Genomic DNA, 13,429 nt, shown 5'->3' on the forward strand with positions numbered 1-13,429 from the left:
ACTCATTTTCATAAAAGATAAGATAAAGAGATATTTGTTACATCAATATTTCTTACCTCTAATCTAATCGCAAATATATCTCGAAAAATAATTTTTATCTGACCGATTGAATTGGTCTAGGGGAATTTCAACAACTGTCTGCAGTACTAAAGAGATAAATTATAAAATTATTCCAGTAATCTGGCAAGACATCATATTTAAAACGATCGCTTTACCGTTTTCGACATAAGGAGCATTAAAGGATTCGATGAGCAGTGAATTGGATAAGAGAAATTTATTACCAAAAAAAAAACGTTTTCCCGGTTTTGCTCAAACAATTAATGTAGCGCTTAAGATATAAGATAATCCCAATTGGGTTATTTATCTCTCGTTAATAAACAGCTCTAATTTTATAAAATTACGAGTTATAAAAAATATGTTCAGTCGGTACAAAAATTTTCTTTAGTTAGGTAAAGATATTTATTTTTTATTTGAATGGTCTTTCTTTTACATAAATGCGAAACGGTTATTAATTTGATAGATCTGAAGATCTATCTGGGTGAGTAACAATTTTTTTTAACCTTACAATAATTGTTTTAAGTTAAATTTATGTTCTGCATTAAGTAATACTTTGCTAGATGCATCGACCACTTTTTATCTCACGAATAATCTGGATCTTGATATTGTTTGGATGATGAACAAATTCAATTGTTACTGCCAAGCTTTCGACCTTAATATATTGTTTGATTGTTTCACATCCTGGTCTGAAAACCTCGCTTGTTTTTATTGATTTAGACGCGTTTCGGCATTTCGCCATCTTCAGTTGTCATTACATTACCCGCAGAGTCATAATATATACATCTACACATATATACACTGAAGATGACGAAATGGCGATACGCGTCTGAACCAACAAAATTCACCCAGGATAAGCGGACCAGGATGGTAGGTAACTATAAAACAATAGGTTTATCATCGTGTTGATTACTGATGGACATCTCACACTCGTAAATAAGTTTACACATTGACATAATTAATTTTTAATAGAATAGAAATTTCTTTGAAAATAGACTCAGTCCCCACTCACTGTGTTCAATAGTTTTACAGCCCTTGGCAATGTTGGGACGCGTTTCAAAAAGAAATTTGAAACCATCTATTAAAAACTTAATTATGTCGATTGTTTTGTCCTTATTATGACCTTAAAATAGGTCGAAAGCTTGTCAATTGCAATTTGTTTTTTCAGCCAGACCAAACTGGCTGAACCAGGAAAATTAATAGTAATTTTATCTTCTTAAACGTTGTGAATTTTTCGGAGATCCATTTGAAACAGCGTTTGAAACAGCCGAGGGTAGACTTTTCTCAGCCGACTTTTCGAGTTCATCGCAATTAGAATTATGACGGTAAACAAACTAATCTAACCGTTTGGACCGGATTACAGTAAGCCGTTGTGTGTTATTTAAAGTTCAGGTCGAGTTTTTATCCAGTGAAATATAAACGGGTTCCGTGAAGAGGGTTAACCACGAAATTCCGTGATCATGAACATGTAAGGGCGTTGTTTAGCTCAATAAAGGGATGTGAACGCCGACTAAAGCCGAGAAAATTTTCCCATTTTAATTATTTCTAACTTTCTTCCGCCTTCTCGGCCGTCACTTATAATGAATATTTGATTTCAAATAGCTGTTTCGTCTATATCTATTATTGCATAATCGAACTGGGCTGTCCGAGATCGTCGCGATAACCTCTGTTAACGCTTTTTTACTTCTGCTGGCTTACCTAAGCAACAGAAAAAATATGGCTTTGACCAGTGCCAATTCACGTTCAATATATGAACGGTTAGATCACTCTAGCTTTAAATACGTTAATGTAATTTTTTTATTTTTTTATTAGAGAGACAGAAGCTATCAGCTCTTCTGGCATTGCCTTATGAATACTTGTGTTGAAATTACATTTACTCCAACGTTGAACTGAAGAATTGAATTGGATTCTGAAAATTATGAATAGAAGACGATGTTAGCTACATCATTTTCTTTTTTAAATGTTTAGCTCAATATTTTTGTTTTTGATAAACAAAGAAAAACAATTAATTTTTTTAAAAGTAAAGTTACTTATTTAACCAATTATTTTGACTTTTCGGGAATTTACAACCATCATAGGCATCTACATTTTTAAACGACGTAGGTATAACGAAGGATATTAGTATTTTACAATATTTCGTTATAAGGCTTTCCTTTTTAAAAAAATATTAAATATTATTCTTATTCTATTATAATGTATATAATATCATTAATAAATAAATTATAAAATATGTAAAATTTGCATGTGTAATTTTAGTTTATTTATATGACAATAATTTATATTATTTTTAAGTAATATTTACAAAAAGAAAAGTTTACTTATAATAATAATAATTAATTGCGGGTCTAATAAACGTAAAAAATGAGGATAAAGAAAACGAAGTGTTATTGTGTTTTTATTTCTTATTGTTGTTAAATAGCATTAGTTTATTTATCATATTTGAATGGAAGAATAAAAGGATGAGCCTATTATTATTATTATTATTATTATTAGCCATACAAGCCTATGGGAAATGTTTAAATTACGGAACAAAAATCCGAAATTTCTAATTAAAGAACAGGAATAAATTTTACATGCGTGGTGTTTAGTGACCGTTAGTTAATGATTATTTGGACATCGTGAGATGCGGTCTGGGTTTTATGGTATGTTTGTTTTTAATTTGGTCAAAGTGGAAATTGTATGCATCTTTTTGATGTTTGTAGAATTTTTTGAAAGTGTCTGTAGGTATTATGTTGGCGGCAATGAGTATTTAATTGGTGTAATTTTTGTGACAGTGTCATGACTAATGCTGGTAGTAATTTCTATGTTTAAAATGTTTCTTTTGAAATATATTGTGGCCTTTGTCGTTAATTCTGGTGTTTGGTTGTGTTAGTGTGCCATTTGTGAAGTTAAAGTTGTTTTTGATGTGAGTAGGAAATACCTTGTGTTGTCTGCATTTCAACAAAAAGTTCTCTGATTGATAGCCGATGCAAGTTTCTTCTCATTGTTGGCGATGTTCTTCAGAATACTCTTTGCTTGGTGTCCATATGTAGTTGAAATCTGTAGACCGCATCTCACGATCTCCAAATAATCATAGATTTTATATATTAAAATGGGTTTTTTGCATACATTTTGCCTTCCAAATTAAGAATTTTGAAAGTATAAATTAAAGCTTTGGATGGCAATAGGATAGATTAGTTTATGAGTGAATGTTTGGAGTCAGAGAATGTCCTTATAGCACTCAAAAGGGATGTAGCTAACCTAAGAAGGTTTAAATGTTAAGGCGTGAAATGACCTTAGCCGTTTTAACGCCCTTAAAAATTAATTATTATTATTATTAATTTTTAAGGGCGTTTTAACGGCTAAGGTCATTTCACGCCCTAACATCCAAACCTTCTATCTTAGGTTAGCTATATCTCTTCTGAGTGCTATAAAGCTCTGACTCCAAACACTCACTCGAAATCTTATTTATCCTATTGCCATCCAAGCTTTAATTTTTCTTTTTAAAATTCTTAATTCGGAAGGCCAAATGTATACAAAATTCCCATTTTAAATTGCATAAAATTTAATAAAATTATAAAATTTATTTCTGTTTCTTTTTTTAATTAGAATTGTGAATTTTTGTTCCATAATTTAAAAATTCCCCGTAGGCTTGTATGGCTAATAATAATAATAATAATAATGGAGTCAGACTAGCAACAGTCTCAGCATGAGTATTGGCTCATCCTTATCCTTTTATTCTTCCATTCAAATATGATACATAAACTAATTCTACATTACAATAATAAGAAACAAAACACAATAACATATCTTTATCTTTATCTTCTTTTTTTGGGGGGGAGCTATTTTTCTTATTTAAATTGCGATTTTGGGCATTGCAGTTTATTCCCCCGCAATTTTTATTTTCTTCCATTTCATTTTTCCGCTCCGGCAGCCTCAAAAACCTCTGAAAAAAGAAATCTTGCACGCACAACTTTTATTCAAACATTAGCAGGCATTCAATGGTATAACAATTTGGGAAAAGGCCTAAATCTCATTATAAATTCCAATAAATTTGAGAAAGCTGAAAAGTGCTCTTCGAAAGAAACACTGGGGACCCAGTAACTCCTGTAAATCACTCGAAAGGTTGAGCCTTTGCCTAAAGGGTATATTATTATTATTATTATTATTCGTTATAATACAGTAATATAAAATAAAAACACAATAAGCACAGTACGGCTTAAATTCCATCTGCCGGAGGCGAATGAAAATATAAACAAATCCACGAAATAACAGACAATACTAATAGAGAAAACAGGAGAAAAAAATAAAAACATATGAAAGTAAAGCCAAAAAATAAAACAATAATAAAAAGTTGAAATCAAATTGTACCTAATTAAGCATTAAATATTTAGCTCTTTAACATAAATATACATGTATTTATGCATTTCTGCAATATGGTACGAGTAGGTCGGTTCAAAATTTAGCCTAGTTAAAGCAAATTTCTTTTAAAATTGTACATTCTGCTAAAAAATGGAACAGGTACTCTCTGACCACAGAGTTTCAGAAAGAGCACAGCGCAGAAGGTTCACACCTCATTTTAAAAACCATCGCAAACCACCCAGATCCGATGATGATTATATTCAGATAACTATTAATAAAATTATTATTAATAGTTAACGAATATTTCAACTCCTAGTTATATGTATTTAGCTTTTTATAATGTTCCAGTGGGGAACAGTATAGAAATTCCTATAAAGCAAAAAAAGTTGATCACAGAACAAGCCTCACAGACTCCTCCTGATGATATGTTTGAAAGAAGAGACTGAAGATTAGGTTTCTAGATAAATCAGACCTTAGTTACAGAGTTAAGGAGTTTAGTTGAAATATTCGTTAACTATTAACAATAATTTTATTGTAATATTCTTAAATGTCCCAAGTAGTTTAAATCTGTATGTCTAAACTTCAAAAGAAAATGTAATAAAATAGCATAATATCATTAAAATTTAGTTCCAAGTAATAATTGCATTAAATTATGATGTGAAGTTTACTGTAGAAACGTTTTACTCGAGATTCGATTAATGATTCAAGTATGCACATATTAAACTTTCCCTTATTTAAATAATGTTTAAAAATATTTAATTAGTTAATAGCTTAACATTCACTCCCATTCTAGAAAGGTCATACTTAAGGACATTTGACATAGTAAAGTTCATAAGCGCTAAAAGCCTTGTTTGCTTATCGATGTAATAGTGAAACTAGAACCACTAATTGACCGGAAATATGAAAACACCTACTTAGTCATTTCTATACTGTTTCATGTTTTGCTTTGGCAGACCTGGATCAATCAATAAGGATACGAAACCATCCAGGCTTTGAACCAGTTTTTACCAACGCAATACACGAAATGTGATATTCAACCAGGACATCCAATTATTCCAGGTACGATTCAATCGATTCTATTACGATGTCATTTACATTAGCAGTAAATTTGGGCGGTGAACTATTCACTAAAAATACTTTATAAATAAAGACAGCATATCACCTCGCCAATTTTAAAGATAATTAGACAGACAAAATAGTATATTCATTAACGTAACCTTCGCGGTTTCGCATATTGTCTGACAAGTGAAGAATATTAAATGGTGCATAAATTATACATTGCAGAGCTGTGCAATGCCAACTATTTAAATCGCAGATAGCCTGCAATTTGTGTCAGACTTTTTTTTTCTTTGACGAGTTCGAGTAAAAAATTATCGCTTTGTAGGATTTCAACGGTATTCAATCATGTAGATAGAAGAAAAACTCATTTCTTTTATAATAAGACACGCGTTTAATGTATCGATAATAGACAGAAAAAACTCTATAAAACTTGTTAGATGCAATTTAGCAAATTGCAGTGAAAACCACAAATGCTTTTGAACAATAATTCATTCATATCTACTTGGATTAAAACAGGTTGAGACCTGAACGAAGGCCGCTGATATGTCAATGTCCGATGCCTATCATCCGTCCTACTTTAGAATCGTCTCGTAATTTTACAATTTCACCAAAGATTGAATTTCCGCAATGCTTTAGGATTGGGAACGTAGTCGATTATTACGTGTAGTACGTATTTTTCAAAAAAACAATTTCAGTCGTTATCGTTTCACTAAATTGATCGATTCGAGGAAAATTGCATATTTACTTTTTGGATTAATTTTCAATCATGATTTATCAATTTCATTTTATCTGACAACAGTTATAAAACAATACAGATAGATAGGTATTATATTAAATCCAATTTATCGTTTTCAATTTGACATTTAATCCATTTTATCTACAATCTACTAAATACTACTCTGCGTTATCAGTATAATAAGTTGTACTTCTTTTTGATCCGTGGACGAAAAAAGGAATAATCTTCAATTTTCGACATCGTTGTGTATAATGAAACTCCGAGTAGGGGCTTCTTGGGGTGTCTCGTAATTAGATTCTAATGTTTCTCCCCTCATTCTCCTCCAGAAATTATCTGGTGTTGATTATTTCAGAGGCAAGGGAATAAATAACCAGCCTCGTACGGATTAATTCGGTTTAAAATATCCTCGTTCGAATTTTTCTTTCCTCGTGATTCACAACCGTTGTTGATTTATGATATTTTCTGCGCGATTTGCGTGTCATCTAACGTCGTCCTTAACATTTCTCCCGACCTCTTGCGCATCTTCAACCGTGCACGCATCTGAAGCGTGCTGCAATTATTACTGAACATGGCGAGGGGCCAGAACACGTCCGACTAATGACAAACGGCTAAAAAATCTTAAAACGAAATTGATTAGGTTTAATATATTTGAGGCTAACTTAATCTTATAATCTGAATTGGTAACTGTAATCCGGGTCATACGTGTATTATATGCCATACGTAAAAATAATCCTTTTTTTATTTGTCTTTCCACGATTTGTCCACATATACAGTAAAATGTTATACTTTCCAATCCTTTTTTTTTCCTGTGATATCAAACCAAAACTTACAATTAACGCTTATTTTTTTAGGAATGGCAGACGCTTTACTATCTATACATTTTTCAATCAACACATTACAAATGGGCTGAGGCCCGCCGTCTGCCCCGCATATCACCTATGAGATAATTATTGGGACAATCATGACCCGTGGCAGTTGCCCTCCCAAATATAGATTTTTTTAATTAAAAAAAAGCATTCCAAAACAATAGTGGTTAATCAATATTTTTGAGAACGGAGCATCAAATCTGTTAAGGACGAGGCAGAAAATACAAACAATAATGTAATGACAACAATAAAATTAAAGGAAATTCTTGAAAGCTAAGAACAATTTACTCTGGTAGAGAAATGATTGGTACTAATAATTTCTGTGTTCAAGTTTTTTTAAGCCCATTTCAGGGGCAGCTGGTTTACAACCCGGGACTTCCGCCTTACAGTGATGTGCAGCTCAACGCCTAACCGTTGCGGCCACCAACGCCCCAGATGTTTTTTTAAAATAATTTTTTCTAAAAAGTCCAAAAAATCTTAGTTAATATTATTTATGAAGAACAATAGTAATTTAATAATATTAAAAAAGAAAAAAAGTTTTTAGCATTTAGGACGCGGCACTCATCACTGCAAGGTAAAGGTCCGGGGTTCAAATCTAGCGTCCCGACATATAAATGGACTTTTTCAAAAACACCGAAAAAACAGTGGATTGTTAAACCTTTGTACGGAATCGTCGGTTTTCTTAAAGTTTTGACGACGTTTAAGGGTCAGTTACATTATTATCTGTATAAAGACGAGGGGTAGTATGAAATTTAATTTAAATAGTTCGATTCATACACACGCGCGCGCATTCCCAATTTAAACCGGTATCGGTTGTTTCAGGTGAAAATTGAACAATATTATCTATTAAATTGAATATGCCTCCCTGCGCCGCAAGATTTACAAAACGACTTAGGGATGGTAATAAACAAAAAACCGGTCGTCCTTGTCTAATGAATCATTAAACAACGAATAACGCAACATTTTTCAGCCTGCACCTAGTGCCCCATATTTTATTATGCCAATTTAGTTTTGAGCCGAGAGAGAACAAAAGGAGACAAACCTCCTGTAGACTGTAAATAAATAATAATATTTCCTTTGTAAATTGTTCAAACGTTTTATTGACATTTCGATTATGTCTAAAGATAAAGTAAATAATGTATATCGTAATTTATGCCCACAATTTCTTTATATACATACAATATATTTTATATGTTGACATTACATTTTATAAATAGAAGTCTTACCAGAAAACGTAAATATTGCCAATAATTGTGAATTGGATATTGGATATCAAAAAAATAATAATAAAAGAATGGTTGCTAATTAAAAAAAGATATGTCTTGTAAATAACTTACGATTTGAAATTTGACGTTTATGTTTGTTCTGTAGAGCGACTCCGGAGATCACCGTTCTCTGTTCCCCGACGACTGGTTTCTGGTGGGAATGGAACAGCGGGGCGGCCGTTTTGTCAAGAAGGAAGTTTCACCGTGGTCCCACCAGAGCGGCCTACCTCACGACTCGCAAGGGGGACGTTTTGGACATTGGACAATCTTGTGCGTTCCCCACCAAAAATTTCGATAGTACGCCCACATCATAAATTAGCCGACAGATCTTCTGAAACGATCAAAACGACAACAATCCAATATAATAATGCATTCTTCACAAATTCACCCAACACATGCGTAGTAATCCTATCTAATGGCCCTTCTTGTGAAGCATCTAGTGTTTTTTTTTTTTTTTTTTGTAATTGTCTAATTCATGTAAAACAGCTCCAGTAGACAGAGATTATCATATTTATTTAAAGATAAAAAACTGATTTTTCTATCGTCTGAGAAGGAAGAGATGGTTCCAGTTCGGCTCTGTTAAACATTACACTGTTATATTCTCGTTTATCCTCTGCCCCCAAGAGATACGGGGAGCACGCTCTTAAAGAATGATTGGAATATATATTTTTTTAATCGATTTCTATGAAAGAATTATTTAACAGATTAGTTCAATGGTTCAGATATAAATTCGTTTCGTTCCGCCCTACCAAGCATTACCAAGATAACGCATTGTTCTATTTATTTGTCTGAACAATTGTTTTTAAATGCAGTGTACATGCTATTTTAAACAGATGATGAAGATGATGAGCAGGAGGATGAAAGGAGACTTCCGAAGTGGGAGTTTATGTTCCCCAAGCACTGCAGCCTTCTGGCTTATTGTACGAGACTGTATCAAAAATTGGGTTGGTGCAAAATTAATACAGCTTTTGAAAATTTGTTTTATTTTCGCAGCTGCTTGTCATGTAAACAAACCTCAAAACAAAACATATCCTCAAATCTAATTTATAAATTACTTGGCGTTGCCAGGAGGATAATAAAAAGTGTTATTTCTTTTTTTGGTAAACTTGCCGCTTATTATTTGTTATATGACCATTTTATAGTCTCTTAACCCGCCCGGCACTAATTAAAAAAAAGTGTGAAAGTTTCATCGAAATCGGTTCTGTAGTTTTCGTTTTTATAGTTACGAAAATTCACTTTTATATATGTAATAAATACTTATTTGGAGATCGTGAGATGCGGTCTGGTGTGACGCAGGTTTAGAAAAACATTCTCTTTGTCGTGCCAACGTTTCGCTCTTTATTGAGATCATCTTCAGGGCTCAAAGTGTTTGTTTTCTGTGCAGATATGTCATTATCGGGTTGAGAGTGCCGAGTGAGTACGACACACAGTAATGACATATCTGCACAGAAAACAAACACTTTGAGCCCTGAAGATGATCTCAATAAAGATCGAAACGTTGGCACGATAAAGAAAATGTTTTTCTAAACCTACATCACACAAGACCGCATCTCACGATCTCCAAATACCATTAATTAACGATCACTAAACACCAAACATATAATAAATAATATAAACATTTTAATTTAAGTGAGAGATAAAGTATGTGTGATATGTCCAAACTAGATTTTCGTCAAATTTATTTAAACTTGGGCTAAGAGCGGCCCAAACCGCGCATAACATCAATATAGTTTGGGCGTAGGGAAGCATTAGCGAATGCACGGTTCAGCGATGGTTTCAGAGATTTCGTCTTGGAGATTAATATCTCAAGTAGTTCTTCCATTGTGGACGACGACCAACTCAAAACGCTGATTGAAGAAAATTCACGGAAGATAACACGGGAGATTGCGGAAGAGCTTAGTGTTGACCACTCGATCGTTGTTCGCCATCTGCAGCAAATCGGTAAAGAAGCTCGACAAGTGGGTACCGCACGAAATAACCGAAGCCCAAAGAAATCGACGCTTTGAAATTTGCACGTCTCTTCTGTCGCACAACCATTCTCATCGTATAAAGAAATAGATTCAGTACAATAACAGGATGGACAAGGATGGAACGCCAAAACCCGTCCTGAAACCAAATATGCATCCGCATACATAAGTATGCATCCGAAAAAGGTTATGGTGACTGTTTGGTGGTTTACTACTGGGTTGTTCACTATAATTTCCTGAATTATGGTGAAACTATCACAACAGATAAATATAGCCAAGAAAATGTCAAAATACATTGGATACTGCAACTTCTTTGTCCAACAATGGTAAACCGTTAGGGGCCGATTCTTCTTCACAATAACGCTAGTTTGTGTCAAGTCACAATGTCGCAATGCCAACCCTACGGAAACTTAAGGACTTAGGATATGAAAACATACGCACCTTCCATCTTCACCCGACCTCTCGCCTTCCACTTTTTTAAGCAATTCACTTCTTGAGGAATAATTTTTTAGAGAACGCGGTGAAGCCGAAAACGCCTTACAAGACTTTGTTGTGAGTCGAAGAGATTTTTATGACAGCGGAATAAAAGCGCTTATTACACGTTGGCAAAGATGTATAGATTGTTATGGAAAATATTTTCTTTATTTTATAAAAATTAAACATAGTTTTGACTAACCTGTCAAAACCTGCATTAGTTTTGCACCAGCCCAATATTACTGTTTTATTAACTGAGTGCCAGTGCCGTGAGCCGAAGGGACTTGCAGCCGCCCAGATTTCAATCTTCATAGACATCCTAAATGAAGTACAAGATGTTTTGGCAAGGCCTTCATCAAAAAAGGAAGTTGGCCTAATAAGGACATAACGGGGAACACAATTATTGAATGATTTTGCCAGTTGAATATTTAAAAAATGCTTAAATTTCAGCGTTGGTATTAAATAAATAGCTTTATTTGTTTATATCGCCCCACTCGGGAATTTAAATATTGTAGGGAAAAATGAAACCAGTACATTAATTTGAACGTATAATACATTGTTTTGCCATATAAGAAGGACGCAATGAGGTCAAGGTAAAAAAGGTATTTACGGTTTGACAAGCAGTTAATCAATGGAAGAACATTCTCCTTGGACCAACTCAGATTGAGGAAAAAATAAATTATGTGCGAGCCACATGGATACCGGATTGCACAGAGGGATAAGGCTAATACAGACAAGTGTCGAGCTAATGATTATAATGCTGACTGGGAAACCACGGATAAAATAAATCAAAAGGGGAAATATGAAATTTACATAAGATAAGAAAGACAAGAAAAAAGGTGCTTCGGAGAGCGGGAAGGCTTCAACAAACTGGTTGTCCCAAACATCGCAGGGACCTTCAACAAGACTAGGAGTGGAAGACGGATTCAGACTTACTCAGAGAATAGCAATTAACATTTAAATGAATATCAACAGCCAACCCTGGCTAGTTCAGATGCCCGATACAACGTGACCCCCTGTAGATTTCATTAATATTTAATTACTAAATATTTTCTTGGAACATATATGAAATAAATGTTCTCAACTTAGATCTAACAAAAAACAGTTACTGTGTACAGTAGTTATTATTATTATGTGATATATGGCTCTTAGGTGCTAATAACACACGATTTTATCATCGTATTTGGCGATCTATTGTATAACTAACTAGCAAAATTAACATGCGAAGGATTAACTTAAAAAAAGTTTTTTATTACATTTAATACACTACAAATTGAGTAAATATTTTCATGTATTAATCCGTGTTTGTATTAAGTGTTAATTGATCTACCGTAGGAATTAATTATACTTTTAATCTATGGTTTTTGTTGAGGTCAAAAAGAAAGCTTCACGAGCACGATTCGAACCCACGATTTTTCATCTCAACCAAGACCTTAGATTAAGATGATTAGATGCTCCATTTTATGTATCGAACCAAACTACACATACAGATTTACATATCCCTTTTGTACAAGATGAAATACGTTTCCGTTACAGTAAATTTCATCCGTTTGCAGCACTGAAGAAGACGCCGAACATAAACTCTTCAGGTGTATCAAATTCAAGGCAGAGAGAGAACGTTTGCGAAAGACCATCACCTCAGCAGAATGACCGCCTAATCTTCAAAAGCTAGTCTGTGTTATCAAATCTTTAGGAGCACTAAAAGACTTTGCCTCAAATACGCTTAAATGAACAAGTCCCTATTTATTCTATTTATTCTAATTATTAAGGCCTAAATATTGTTATTATTATTAGAGTTTTATTACCGTTATTTATTTATTTATTGCATAATTAAACATAGGTTTAGGTTTAGAGTTCCGGGCTGTTTTCCTCTTCTTAGTAAGAAAATTTTAGATAATATAAATAGATAGAAAATAAAACCAAGGAAAAGTAAATGTGCAAGGGGAAACCAGCAAGGGAAGACCTTTTGTTTTAGGTTCTAAAATGAAAATATGGTCCCTTCAAAAACCGACCAGCGGTCTCGCCTGAAGGAAAGATCGTTGGGAGGTATTTTTATCCCATTTATTTGATATCCCTTAGATATACAAATTCGATTAAGCTAAAGCGTTTGTCCGCCGGTATGGGGTCTTCCACAGGTACGGCGGGGTGGTGGAAAGGGGAAGAAAAAAAAAAGAAAAAAAAGTAAATTTCATAAAAACCTCCCGACTAACGTAAATTAGCACATCAGAAACCTCGCATCCCGACGAATCCCCTCAAACCCTCCCCGCTGACTGAAGAGACAATGGCCGCGAGATCTCCTAGGAAGTGATGGTGATGACATTGAAAGTGATAATAACACACGTAACAGTTAAACAAACAATATTATTGTAACATTGGCGTAATACCAATGGGTGTTTTCTCCACTCTTGGTTTTCATTTTGTATAATTACCTTGCACACTGTTACTTGTTACCTACTTTATGGTAGTTGAAATGTACTACAAATTTTAAAAAAAATTACTATTGGGTTGTCCGGAAAATAATGCAGGATTTTAAGTTTTCATTAAAAAAAATCTATATAAAATATTCTGTTTACGTTTACAGGATTACTCATTTGTATGAATGTCAACACTTATTAATCCTCTTCCAAATGATATTGTTTGTTTACCTCTGTAGCATTCCGCTACTTG

At 33.6% G+C, this 13,429-nt stretch overlaps 1 protein-coding gene and 1 long non-coding RNA gene across 3 annotated transcripts in view; one reads left to right on the forward strand and one right to left on the reverse strand.

Annotated features, from left to right (window-relative positions):
• LOC106665645 (glutamine synthetase) overlaps positions 1–8,645 on the reverse strand; it is a 30,457-nt gene extending 21,812 nt beyond the window's left edge. Inside the window, exon 1 of the mRNA XM_014392216.2 lies at positions 8,394–8,645. The gene's annotated coding sequence lies outside the window, so the exon portion shown is untranslated. The remainder of the gene's footprint in view (positions 1–8,393) is intronic.
• On the forward strand, positions 1,171–7,508 carry LOC106665648. Of its 2 annotated transcripts, XR_002910201.1 has the most exons (3): positions 1,171–2,153; positions 5,349–5,454; positions 7,042–7,508. It is a non-coding gene; the product is annotated as an uncharacterized LOC106665648 (long non-coding RNA). The 2 variants fall into 2 exon arrangements; XR_002910200.1 differs by lacking the exon at positions 7,042–7,508 and having other exon boundaries at positions 5,349–6,205.
• Positions 8,646–13,429: the final 4,784 nt, after the last annotated feature.

The sequence above is a fragment of the Cimex lectularius genome, unplaced genomic scaffold (assembly GCF_000648675.2).
Source record: "Cimex lectularius strain Harlan isolate CLEC.00 unplaced genomic scaffold, Clec_2.1 scaffold129, whole genome shotgun sequence".
Lineage (NCBI taxonomy): Eukaryota > Metazoa > Arthropoda > Insecta > Hemiptera > Cimicidae > Cimex > Cimex lectularius.